Consider the following 14,533-nt stretch of genomic DNA (forward strand, 5'->3'; position numbering starts at 1 on the left):
CACCACCAATGTACCAGATCATCCCAGGTCACCTAAAATTCACCCAAAACACCAAAACAGCAGCCACTGCAAACCAGAACACATCAGACACAGACCAAAAATAGCCCTCAGATTATAGCAGACCCAAAAACAGCCCTCAGATTAAAGCAGGCCATACACACCAGATGAAACAGTCCAGGAACCACACCAACAGGCAGCCTTCAACTACATGGAACAAGACTTTTCCCAAAGAGAGAAAAATCTTATTTTTGGCCAACTTTCAGAGCTCCAACAGCAAGTAAAAAGATGTGGAACAAGGCATATGAAGATTGGAATGAAAATTAGACCATAAGGTGAATCTAACTACGCAAAAATGAGGCAAAACAGAGTTACGACGAGGGAGATATAAGTGTTTAAACATGTGAGTTTGAATCTGAAAATTTTGTCAAAATAAAGAAAAATCTTATTTTTTGCCAATTTTCAAAACTTTGACGGCAAGTAAAAAGATGTGGAACAAGGTTTATGAAGAGTGGAATGAAAATTAGGTCATGAGGCGAATTCAACGACTCAAAAATTATGCGAAACGAAGTTACGACGAGGGAGATACAAGTGTTTGAACATGTGAGTTTGAATTTGAAATTCTACCTAGATTTTCGTTAGTTTAATATGACGGAGATGGATAGAGGGGCCAGATTGAAACACGGATGAAACTCTAGGGTTTAAATTGAAAAATACACAAAACCTTAGGTTTTTTTTTTTGTAATTAACCCAAAAATTAAATATAAATTAATATTAAGGCTTCAATAAAATAGAAAAAAAAATATAAAACATAAAAGAAAATTAAATTGATCCGTGCGATACACATAATTAAATAAATTCTGTCATATTTATTTATTTAGTTATTTGTATATTGAGATTATTATTTTTTCAAATATTATAATAATTAAATTAAAATATCAACCATACAAAAGAATCTCAGAGACAAAAATAAATACAAGATGAAAAATATATGAAAAATAACTATTTATACATATAAAATTAATTATTATAATTAAAATTGAGTATGCCTATAACACTTATATAATGGAAAAAGTATATTGATGTGGCTTTAATATGCCACATAAAAATAAATAATTAAATAAATAACTACTTTTAAATATATATATTTAAATATATATGTATATATATAAATATGTATGTATATATATATATATATGATAATGTAAGCCTGCACTATATGCTTGCACCTGATGGTTTAAACAACGGTTACTCGTTTTTTTTCTTTTTTTTTTTTTCTTTTGGGTAAATTACAATCACCTCCCTTAAGGTTCCTAACAATTACACTAGATTCCCCTCATTTTTCTAAAATTACACTGATTTCCCTTGTGATTAACTGTGTTAATGGAAGGGTTAGTTTCATAATTTTAACATTAGAGATATTTCTGTTGATAACCATTAAATGTGCAATTATTATTTTGATTATAACTCATTTTTTTTTAGTTATGGTTGAAAAAAATTAGTTATGATATGTGTGGTAATCAACACCACAAATGTTATAACTTGTATATGGTACACATAAAACGGTGTGTATTCTAGACTAACTTGTTATGACAAAAGTGATGATGAAACAAATTAAAAAATTAATTACATAAATATAAGAGAAGTTATTTAGTGGTTTTTAATTAATACTTGACATCATACAGTTCAATTGTCTAAAACAAAAAGATGATAAAATTGATGAGTCTCACTGTCTAAATTAATAAAAATCAAATTGGGACACTGCATGTATTTATTTGAATAGTATCAAACAATATTTCTAAATACTCACATGGTTTGACTATATATACATGTATATATAAAATTTATTGCATTACATATATACAAGTTCTTGTATTGCTCATTTGGCTTCAATAATTGATACTAATTTGTTTACCTAAAAAATGATTAATTGTTTTTATTTTTATTTTTAATTTTCAGATAATAACTTCAAATTTTATACAAATCAAACTAAAATTCCCCCATGTGCTAAAACTAATCACTGATTTTCGCAGAAAAAAAAAAAGAAGCCTAAATACTTCGAAATTTCAATACTTCGCAAAAAAGCCTAATTTTAGAAAAATGAGGAAGGCCAGTGTAATTGTTAGAAATTTCAAGAGGCATGAGTGTAATTTATCCCTTTTTTAAATTATATAAATGGATTATTTATTCATTTTTTAAATCACAAAATACAAGATAACAAGTCTAAATACTTCGAAAAAGTGTCAAATTTTGCCAAAGCTTTCGTTTGGGATGTGGGTTAGTTTTTTGACTATTTTAACCTGGAATTAAAAAGTCTCGTTTGAGATAATTTTTTTGATTTTTTTGACTTTTATGAGATAAAAAAAGAAATAATTAGGGTTTAAATGTGACATTTTGTCTTATTAACTTTTTAACCTATTTTATCTTTTTGTGACTATTTTAACCCAAAACCAACATGCCAAACATAGCCTTAAAAATGCATAAAATAAATTTTGACCATTGATTGATAATTCTGAATAAAAAATATGAGTTTGTAATCTTACTAAAGGGAAAATTCCGTAATGTGCAATACATGTCGAATTTAATTTAATTATAAAATTATACAAGTCTTTATAAATTTGTATAAGTGATTTTATAAAAATATGGAAATTAAACACAAATTAACATTAGCTTTAAATTTTTACAAACTTACAAAATTTATATTTAACTTATATAATTTTATAATCGAATTATATACCATAGATATTATACACCGGAATATTTTCCTTAAGAAAAATGGTTGGAAGTATTAAAATAGGAACACTAATGATGTGGCAATGGGCGGCCCACTGCCTGCACTTTTTTTTTTTGATATTTCCAATACATTAATACTATTAGTGATGTTTTTTTTTAATGGTATGAATCAGGGCCACGCTGTCACAGCAAAGTGCCGTAACAAGCCACAACACTGTTTAGCTTCTTTTTTTTCCCTTAAAGTTTTTGCAATATGGTTTCATTTTCCTTTTTTTAATTTTCAAAATTCATTTTCAAATCAAGATGAGCCCCTCCTTAAAAATTAAGCTTTTGTTACAAAAATAAAAAATCATGTCTACTCAAAAATTAAAGGGTAAATTATATTGAATTTGCCTAAGATTTGGAAAAAAATATAAAATAAGTTTGATATAATAATACTTTACGTTCTTAATTTTAATTCATATATTGATCTATTTTTCATCATAAATTTGTAAATTGTACAAATAAAAAAATGATATTGGCATCTTTTTTATATTGAAATGTTTATTTTATTTTGTATTTTTATATCATATGTATTAATTTTTTTTTTAACTTTATTAAAAGATATGTTAACGTAATAAAATATGGAACATATATATATGAACCTATAGTAACCAAATTATGCCACCAAAAAATATAAATAAATAAATAAAGGGGTATTTTTTTTAAGGTCCTTGATATTATGATTTTATAGTATAAAGGACATCAACTATTTTCATGATGTCTAAGGTCCCTCAACATCAATCCAGAGAAATTTCAGTCCAGAGAAAATTCGATCCAGAGAAAATTCAACCAGAGAAAATTCAATCCAGAGAAAATTCAACCAGAGAAAATTCAATCCAGAGAAATTCTCTTCCTCTCTTCAGTGCAATATTTTCATCTTAGACACCATCAAACCTGTGAAAACTCAATGAAACCTGTGAACTCAACGTTCTGACCTTTATGTTTTGTGTACTGCAACAAGAAAGGATAGTTATATTTATAGATTGGCGGCGTCGGTAGCATTTACAACTATTAATTCACGGATGAATGAAGAAGAAATTAAAAAACAAAACCAGCCAAGAAAATCAAGCCCAAACAATTGAAAAGAAGATCAATTAATTCAAAAAACACTGGGACACCAACTCAAAGAAGCTTCAACATCACCTGAAAAACCAAAAATTTCATGTTAGATATACCAAGCAACAGCATAAGAGAGAGAGTAATCAGAAAAATTGCCACTCTAGCCTAATTTTTATATGTATAATAGACAACAACCTTGCAGCTTCGGTAGAGTTGGATCAACAAGAGGCAATTTAGAGTTGTCAAAATGAACCCAGAGAAATTTGAATTTTCTCTGGGTTGAATCCAAAGAAAATTCAAATTTCTCTAGGTTGAATCCAGAGAAATTTGAGCAATTCTTGGGGCGTGAGCTCCAAAACAGACCACAACCTTGCAGCTTCGATACAGTTGGATCCCAATTTGGATGTTGAAGCTTCGTTGCAGTCTGCCAAGTACTTTCCAGAAACGTTTTCAAGCCTCAGTTGACCTTCCCTAAACCTCCCACTGTAAATTTCTCTGCCCTCCTGGACTCAACACTCTAGAGAAATTTGCAAATTTCTCTGACTTCACTGGCCTTCCCACAAAATTACCTCTCCAGAGAAATTTAAAATTTCTCTGGCCTCCTTGGCCTTTCATGGACTCTCCAGAGAAATTTCAAATTTCTCTCCCTTCCATATGCTTCCACCGACACATTTTCTGCAACAATATCATAGCTCATAACATTCAATATGAAATTTCATGAAACACATTAATACACACCAGTGGAAAAACCATTTTGCCACCCTAAACATTTCCAAGCAATGTAAGGCATGGAACCTTCCCAGAACCCCATCAAGCTTTGAAAGTTGAGCATAGACCACAACACTAGCACTCACACTTGCCTATAGCAAATATACATGACATTAGTACATAGAAAACCAGAAAAAACAACAGCAAGCCACCAATTCAATAGACAAAAAGTGTTTTAAATTATGTAATTTTTTAAAAGCTTCATACCACCAGAGAACTTTGGTAAGTGGCAAATATGACCAGAGAATTTTCTGTCCAGAGAAACCTCCCAGAGAATTTCTCAGAGAAAATTTACACAGTGGCCAAAATCTCAGAGAATTTCTCTGGACAGAAATTCTCTACAAAGAAAATGGGTTGGCTCTCTCTCTCTCATGATTTAATGAGAGATTGTTCAGGCCAAGTTCTATGTAATAGATTGAGTAGATGTAGGAGTTGATTCAATACACTGCACTTTTCGTTGCTTTTTATCTGAAATTTCCTAATCATGAATATATATTTCAGTCAACCTTTTTAATTCATAAATATATATTTCAGATAAACATCATGAATATAAAGCCTTTGCAAGCATTTGCTGGTAAAGTTCTTCAAAATGGGAAATATAGTAATTGAGCTTGATGAAGAACTATACAAGATATGGAATGAACCAGTTAATAGAGGAAGATGGAGATTGAGGATGAAGATATATATATATATATATATATATATATAGAAAGAGAGAGAGAGAGAGATTGCAATCTTCCCCAAAACCTGCGTAGCATCTGTGTGTAGCTGAACATTCAATTCCTTGCAAATTTTCCCAATCTCGGTTGTAGATGGATTGAGAACTTTGTCCGTCGGTGACTGTGATTGTGCCGTGGAGCTTCTCTCCGTCGATCAAGCTCCGCGAGAACCTCCCTAAGCCTCTCCACCGACACATCTTCTGGCGACATGGCTCTCTCTCTCTCTCTCTCTGTGCGTGTTTGATCGTGGTGACGAGTGAGAGTAGACAAAAGGAAGGGGACTGAATTTCTCTGTGATAGATGGGAGGACCTTAGACATCAAAAAATAATTTTGTGGATCTCTTCCCTTACGAAAAGTGGGAGAGGGACCTTAGACCAATTTTTCCATAAATAAATTGAAGCCAAACTGTAATTGTATAATTGGCCGGTTTACAATTTAGCTTCAAATTTTTATTTTTGGTATAATTTGGTTGCTAAAATTTTATATATATATATATATATATATTTGATAATTAGTTGTATTTTTTTAGTATTATACGATTGCTAAATGTTGTATAATTAAATTTTCATTTATTTCAAGTATTTTAATTTGAACATTGGTTTACTTTTAAATTTTGTTTTTAGCGATTTTGAGACATACAAATCTTGTAGAATTCAATTTCATACAAATTTTTATTTTTATTTTTCCCTACTAATAATCAAATTCATTCAATTTTTGAGTAGATATGAATTTTTTCAAACAAAATTAATTTTTGAAAGAGGCTCACCATCTTGATTTAAAAATAAATTTTGAATTTGAAAAAAGGGAAATGAAACCATATTGCACAAACTTTTTTTTTTTAAAAAAAAAAAAAAACCAATAAAAGGGCTAAACGTTGTTGTTGCTTGTCATAGCACGGCAATCGTGATTCAATGATAATATTTTATTTTAAAATAAAATATTCATAAAAATGTATTTTATTTATAAAATGATATTGTAATTTTTTTGCAAATTTTTTTTATAAAAATAGACTTTTCTTGAATATAATACATGCATTACATTTGTATTTATTGGTAAAAAAAATCTAGTAAAATATAACATTACTCTATTTTTATGTTTTAATTTTTCGTTTTCATAAACAAAATAATTAAAACTGTGTTAAGAATGAGCTGGCATAGGCAATGACTTGACGTTGTTTAAGGGAAGGAACCATCGGAGTGTCACGTATCCCTCCAGAGAATCTTTTAGAATTATTCGAGCTTGGCTTTCAACTTGTCTTTGAGCATTAAATGAAATGTGAATAACCTGACTCTCTCTTTCAGATAAGAACCTCTTCTCATTTTGTCGGCAGCGGTGCTAAAGGCCTCGAATTTGCCACGACAATATTATTATTATTTTTTTTATATCTTTTTTAGGAGTGGTTTATGTGTACGAATGCGTTAAAAAATTACACGTTTCACATTAATTCATCGCATAAAATTAACAAAATTTAACTAACAGTCTAACTGATCAGTCAATTTTATCACTCAATCAGTTCAACCTAATTGACTGATCAGTTAAGCAGTTGGTTAAATTTTATTAATTTCATATAATTTTGTACGATGAGTTGGTGCAGAATGTTTAGTTTTTTGGCACACCCCTATACATAACCACATTTTAAAAAAAAAAAATACCAAACCAACATAACCTAACAAATAAAATAAAATTAAAAAAACCAACATAGTCCAACAAATAGAAGAAAAAAAAAAAAAACTCTACCTATGTAGTTTGATAAGGTGAGTGAGCTGGATTAGACTTTATCAAACTATACAGACTAAGTTAATACGAGATGTATTATACACATAACCACCCTTGTAAAAAAAATTAAAAAAAAAAATCCGAACACACAGCAAAAAAAAAAAAAAAAAAAAAAATTGGAGGCAATTCCAGGCCTCAAGCATTAATCTTTTGCAGGTGTTTGAAATAATTTTGTCTTTTTCCACTCATTATTTTATTTGTGTGCAAAAATAATTTGCTAGGGAGAGATTAGGGGCGTAACTTTCTTACGAGCTAATGGCCTTGTTTGCGAAGATATATTTTTTTATTTTTTAATTAAAATATGATATAAAAAAATTAATATATTTAGAATAGTTTTTTAATTTTTTACAAAAAGATGTATAAAAAATAGAGAAAAAATAAAATTTTTGACTTTTTAATTTTTTTAATAACTTTTTAACTTGGTTAAAAAAGTCACTTGTTGAACGAGACCTTTACTACTAACAATTGATAAATTTGAAAATAATTAATTAAATAAATTATTTTAAGCTTGTAACTCCAAGAATCAGAGAAAGAACATGAGAAAATTATAAATACATTTCAGTTTTCTAAAAGTTTTTCGTTTTTCGTATTTTTTTATTTTTAGTGAGTATTTTTTAAATTTTAAGTAATTTTTTTTTTATTTTTTTAGATACATCTTACTTAAATGTATCTAACTAGTAAAATATTTGTAAAAAATATTTTTAAAATCTAATAAATACACAAAAATATAAAAAATATATTGAATTTTCGTATTTTTTGTTATTTTGGGTATTTTTTAAAGATTTTTTTTTCACAAATACTATACTTTTTAAATGTATTTATATTAGCTGTGTCTAAAAATTAAAAACAATTGCTTAAAATATTTAAAAAATTTATTGAAAGCATTAAAATATGAAAAATAAAAAAATAAAATTTTCTAAAAATTATTTTTTGAAAACTAGAACCAAATACGGAAAGAGTTGCACTAAGCACAAAAATGAATTTGAATTATATATACAGAAGAGTTGTACCATCATGAAAATAGATATTTTTTTTTCCACTGTTTTACTGAAATGTAATTTGCCCAAAGAACATTCTTCTTGATTTGGAAGATGACTTGAGTTTTGAATATATTTATAAAGAAAATGCTATTTGGTTCATAAGAATAAGATGGAATGAAATAAAATTGTCATTTTTTAATATTTCCAACAAATGATTGAGAAGTGAATAAAATTTTCATTTGTAATGTATTTTTATTACTCTGTTTTGGTCAACCAAATAATAGAATAAAAGTTTTGAAGATTATTTTGTTCTTTTTAATTGCACTCTTCAATTTTCACTAATTAAAATATAAAAATATATCAAACACAAATAAGAGTAACTCTAATCACACTCTTCAATTTTCACTAATTAAAATATAAAAATATATATTTTTTATTTTACCTAATTTCTTTTTTATTTACTCCAACACTTTATTTTACCTATCTTTATACAAACTTTTTAAAGACTCTTTAAATGTGGTTAGTCTTGAATAATTTTGTTAAAATAGTTCATAACTAGCCTGTTATAGCAACTTCAACCCAACTGGACAAAATGTCTAGTAAGGTCAAGTTTGACAAGTTGAAAAAAAATTAAAAAGTTAAAAAGTTAAAAAATTACTCAAAAAGTTAAAAAGTTATAATTATTTATCAAAATTCAAAAATTACGGCTGCACAACTCCCAATCATAATTTTTCCCTACACACTAATTTATACAATTTTTTAATACACATTTTTTCATAAAAAGTCAAAAAGTTAACCCAAACAACCATATTTTTTTCCTCAACTTTTTATTCTAAAAAGTCAAAAAGTGCACTTATTTAGGACATCCCAAACAACCCCTAAATGCATACATAAAAGTATTTTTTTTTTATTTTGCCTGACTAGTTTAGCTAGCATGTATTCAAACAATACTATATTATTTTATAGGGGTGAGAACGGCCTGGATTGATTCAATAGACTCGGTTTGAGATAAAATTGACATCAATCTATTGCCTACGGTTCCAAAAAAATTAGAACCAAACCAATCCATTTAGATTATGGAACCAATCTGAACCAAACAATTTAAACACAGTTTGGCTCGGTTTGGAATCATGATTTCACATAATGTATATGTTTGATTGGATGGACTGATAAGAGGGATTAGAATCCATCGGACTTAAATCCTAGAACTGTAAATCCCCCGGACTATTTAGTTAGATTGAATGTGTATCCCGTATTTGTTTTCTCATGAGATTTAGATGTCTGGAAATGACTATTTTTAGTGAATCCAATGTTTGGTTGGACGGACTGGATAAAGATAAATGAGCAAAAAACTATTTTACCATTTTTCAATTGTTTACTAAGTAATAGCAATATTAACATATCTTTAATATTTTAATTATTTTTAACTAGATCAATAAAAATTTATTTTACTTTTTTTTACACAATTAAATAAATTTATTTTTAATAAATAAATAAATAAAATATCAATAAAAATATATGTTATTTTTTTAATTAAAATTTTAAATAAATTTATTTTAAAAAATAATAATAATTAAATAAAACATCTATTAAAATTTAAATAATGAAATTAAATAAAATATAAACAAAATTTTTATAAAAAATATCAATAAAATATCTATAAAAAATTATTAAAAAAAATTAAATAAATAAAACATCAATAAAAAGTCAAATAAAATTATTTTATTTTTAAATTGAGACATTCAAATTTTATTGAATTTTACTAAATATAATACATAATTAAATAGTAGAGGGTCAAAATGGTCATTTCACAACCTAATCCCAACAGTAAATAATCCCATGAAAATTGTCTCACACCCCCACAGACGGTGTAATCCCACGTATGGGGGATAAGGTGTCTGGCCAGACTCCATGTCTGCAGGACTAAAAAAAAACAAACGTTAGACTATTTGGTTCTAATGGATTACAATTCAAATAGTAAATAATCCCCCCTAATCCCCCCAATCAAACGCACCATGTTCACAAGAAAAATCATATAACATTTTCAAAAAAATTTAACCTATCGTAAATTGTATTTTCATATCACATGTATTAGTTTTGCTTTTTTTTAACCTTATTAAAAGAGATGTTATTGTAATAAAATATATAACTACCAAACATATATATATGAACCTATAGTAACCAAATTATACAACCACAAAAAAAAATTAAAAAAAAATAAAAATAAAATAATAATAATAATAATAATAATAATAATAATAATAATAATAATAATAATAATGAAGTCAAACTGTGATTGTGTAATTGGTCGGTTTACAATCTAGCTTCAAATTTTATTTTTGGTATGATTTGGTTGCTAAAATCTCATATATATATTTGATAGTTACCTGTATTTTATAGGATTGCTAGATGTTGTATAACTAAATTTTCATTTATTTCAAGTATTTTAATTTGAACATTTGTTTCCTTTTAAAATTTGTTTTTAATGATTTTGAGACATAGAAATATTGTGGAATTAAATTTTGGAAAAGTTACCCATAAATCCTAATTGTTGAACTTGTGTTCCATTTAGTCCCAAAATTTTTCTTCTGATCCATTTGGTCCTTTGTGTTGGAAAAAGACGGAATTGCCGCTGGTTTTTGTTAATTAGTATTACAGCTGTGATTTATGTGATATTTCAGCCCCAGGTTTGATGAGAATGTGTAGCGGTATGCGCGTGGGTTTGTGACACACAGTGTGAAAGTACACTAAGGGCTTTTATGCTTTTTTATTGTTTTTGTTTTAGTGGGCTAGTGAAAAGCGCGTGATACATAGAGCAATGAACCACGTTTTACTCGGATTCGACCCGTAACACACGCAAAAAAACGGGTACGCGTATATGAGCCGTTCTCACTTTGAATGTGTGTTGTTGTTTGAAACCCTATTTTGTTGGGATTTACGTTATCGAATCCCCCCAAATCTGCGAAAAATACCAAATTGAGCTTGGTTGTCATCTTCGACTGGAGGTTTATATGTGAGTCAGTGACAGGAGGATCGTGTGACTACCATACGGTGGGGCATTTTGATTTTGGTTTTCGGAGAAGGTGCTGCAAGGGGACCACACCGTAAGAGGGATTTGTTGCGTGTCGTTAGTAGTGGTCATTGCTGGAACGATGAAGACGACAGGTTCTGTATCACCCATCCCTGTATATTGTTCATATGTTTTTGTGTGTTAGGGTAAAAGATTTGGCGGTTTTTACGATTAGGATGTGTGTATATGATCGTCGTGACACATTTATTTGTTTTACCATGTTTGGTCATGTTATGCGTCATGTATGTTCATCGTGATTAGGGTTTGTGTGTTGGTTGTTTGCTTGTGGTTGTGTGACAGTCATTTGTTTGTTGTATTGTGAGGAATCGTGGGTGTAAGCCATAATGTTCTAATTTGATTTTTGTTTTCTTGTGTTGGGGTGCAGTAGTTGTTTTTGGACTGTACATTGGGGGAAAATGGAAATTGTGGTCCTTGTTTTGGTGTGTGTGTCCTTGGTGGGTGTGTGTTTTGTTGTGTGTGTGTTGACCAATTTGGTTTGTAATGTGTGTGAAGAACTGTTCTGTGATTGGCTGTTATGCGCCTTGTTTGTTTGTCATGATTAGGGTTTGTCTGTAGGTTCGTATCTGTGGTTGTGTGACAGTCATTGGGTTGTTGGATTGCGCGCAATTGTGGGTGTAAGCCTTAATTTTTTTAATTTGATGTTGTTTTCTTGCGTTGGGGTGCAGTAGTTGTTGTTGGACCGCGTAGTGTGGTAATGTGTGTGTTTTACGTTTGGGTGACGTGTGCTGTGTTTTGTTGAGTAGGTTTTTAATTTTTGTTTGTTTGTGTTACAGGTAGTGACATTCAACAAAGCCCGTGGACACGTTCATGTGAGCGAAAAAGAATTGATGGGGCAGGGGAGCGAAGATGAACAACATGGGGGTGAACAAGATGCAGGGTCGCATATTGCTTAAGCAGACGAAGGTCATTAATAATGCAGGCAGCGAAGGGAATGGTAAAGCTGCAGTTGTTGTGCCATGCACTGCGACAACACGGATTAATTTTTGTTCGAATATTGCGGGGATTGTGAAGATTGTGACAATGTCCCCGTTGAGGGCGGGTCATTTCGAACAGTTGAGAAGAACCCCTTTTTGGATAATGATCGAGGAAATCCGTATTAACAAGCTCAATCACAATGGTTTTAGAAAGTACGATGAGCTTGTATCGAAGATTATTTAGACATATGATGAAGAGTGTAACGCATTCAAGGTTGGTGGGAAGCATGTGAAAATTGGTAGAGGTGACATAAGGCTGTTATTTGGAATACAATGCGGGATTAAGCGCCTTGATTTGTCTCCTTGGCAAAGGCCGGTATCGGATTTTGTACAACGTAGATGCCACAACGCCGTTCGTATATCCTTGAAGTTGGTTAAAACGTTGTTTGAAGAAGCTGTGTGTGGTCGGAGTCAGGTGGACGAAGAGGACACGGTGAAATTGCTGGTGTTGTATGTGTGTGGGAAATTATTTTTTTCCAATTCAGGTGAGACGATAAGTTGGGCCTTTGCGCGATACATTGATGACTTGCATCATATACGGACATATGATTGGACCGGGGCAATATTGCAAACACTGATGGGTTCGATCAAAGATTTCTACCGTACACCAGAGAAGGTGACCGGATGTGTGGTCGCATTGTTGGTATGTCAGTCATCCCTATATGTATGCATAAATTATTTTATCATGTTGTGGGTTGTTGTATGTAGGTAACTGTTCTGTTAAATTGGTTGTTTGCCATGCAGTATTGGTTTTGTGAACATTCGACAATATGTAAACCCGAAACGAAGAATATGTTCCCTCGGTTCCTGAAATGGGATATAGGGAATTTGCTATCCAGGTCACGGGGTTTTGATTTTGCTGCACCAGGCAAATTCGAGGTATGTAATACGTAGTTGAAACGTCGATTGGTTATTAGTGGGGTGTTGGGGGGCATATGTATGGATGAGAGCATTTGCAGTTGTTGCTTGTTGATTGTGTATCTGTACATGTATTGGGTTGTATATTTTTATTTTTGGTTGTAAGTTATATTAATGTGTGGTATGATCTGGTCAGGTACGTGTCGACCGGTTGAGGTCGTTGGAGTTTGAGCGTGACATGTTGGCAACAGACATTGAAGTACAGTCTGAGGATGAAGAAGAAATAGATGACGCTACTTTAAACAATGGTCCTGTTTGTGGTGAAGCTGAAGCAGTGAAAAGTGGGAAAAATGAGGGCTTGAGGGAGGGAAATATAGGGTTGTCGGAGGATATTGTTTGTGGTAGTAGTGGGGTTGGCTTGAGGTGTGCAGTAGGGACTGTAATGTGGGGGCAGGATGGTGATACGCATGGCGAATTACATTCGTTGAAGGGAGGTGTTGGTTGTGCAACAACGTTGGAGGAAGCGTTGAATGCAAATGCAGCACTTGAAATGCAAAATAAAAACAAAAACAAAGGCGTTGCAATAGCAAAACTGGAGGAGGAAGTTGAAAATTTGAGGAAAAAATTGGAGATACAAGCTGTCAACATTGTTGGTGAGTTCGGGTGTGTGTTGAAGGTGAATGATGATGAAATACATAAGTTGACAACTGAAAATAAAGAATTGAGAGAGACAATATCAGTACTTGAAGATCAGTTGGCTGATCAATAGGTTCACTGTGTTACCCAAGCGTACCGTAACGTTAACGCTGGTGATGATTATGGGGTTACCTTTTTTGGTGGAGGTGGGGTTGATGGGACGGTGGTTCACGATGTCACGCCGATTGCAGCTGCTACAACTAAAAAGAATCTGTTTTCGTGCACACGTTGTCAGATTCTAGCCCGGTAAATGTTTATGGACCAACTGCTGTAGATGTGTCAGATACTGAAATGAAAGTTGTACCGTACATGGTGGAAGGCATCCGAGGTATGTGTATACATAATTCGTTCGTTCGCAACATCAAGAACAAAGTTAGAAAAGAATGAAAATTGTCAAATTATGACAATCCTTTGGCTTGTGGGCGTGAGAGAAAGTCTGGTTCACACGTGGATGCTGTTGGGGTCAGTGACAAATGCAGTGTGAATGATGTCGTCGTTGATATGGAAATCGTTGTCCTTCCTGAGAAGAAGTGGTCTGGTTTTGACATGAACAACCGGTTTGGGGCTTGGAAAATGATGACGGCAGGCGAAAAAACAAAAAAAACCAAAGCGTACGAACAGGATAGTGACGGGTATGCATTTGTGTGTAGCCATGTTTTTGTGTTTAATTTTTTTTAATGTCATTATGTTGATTTGTTGTGTGGTTTGTGTGTAGGGCTGTAATGTGGGCTGGCAAGGCGAGTGGTGTTGTTGTTTACTTTATTGATGTTAAAGATCTTGAACGGGGGGGACAGCCTACGTGGCAATGTAAGTTGGGTTCGATGTTTTGTTTTGTTTTT

At 31.2% G+C, this 14,533-nt stretch overlaps 1 long non-coding RNA gene across 1 annotated transcript; it reads right to left on the minus strand.

Annotated features, from left to right (window-relative positions):
* Positions 1-3,485: 3,485 nt before the first annotated feature.
* Positions 3,486-5,666, minus strand: LOC145790200 (uncharacterized). Its single transcript, XR_014328864.1, has 3 exons — positions 5,347-5,666; positions 4,027-4,691; positions 3,486-3,915 (listed from the first exon to the last, which is right to left on the minus strand). It is a non-coding gene; the product is annotated as an uncharacterized LOC145790200 (long non-coding RNA).
* Between the last annotated feature and the right edge of the window lie 8,867 nt (positions 5,667-14,533).

This window comes from Camellia sinensis, chromosome 5 (assembly GCF_055761805.1).
Source record: "Camellia sinensis isolate YWXY chromosome 5, ASM5576180v1, whole genome shotgun sequence".
Classification (NCBI taxonomy): Eukaryota; Viridiplantae; Streptophyta; class Magnoliopsida; order Ericales; family Theaceae; genus Camellia; species Camellia sinensis.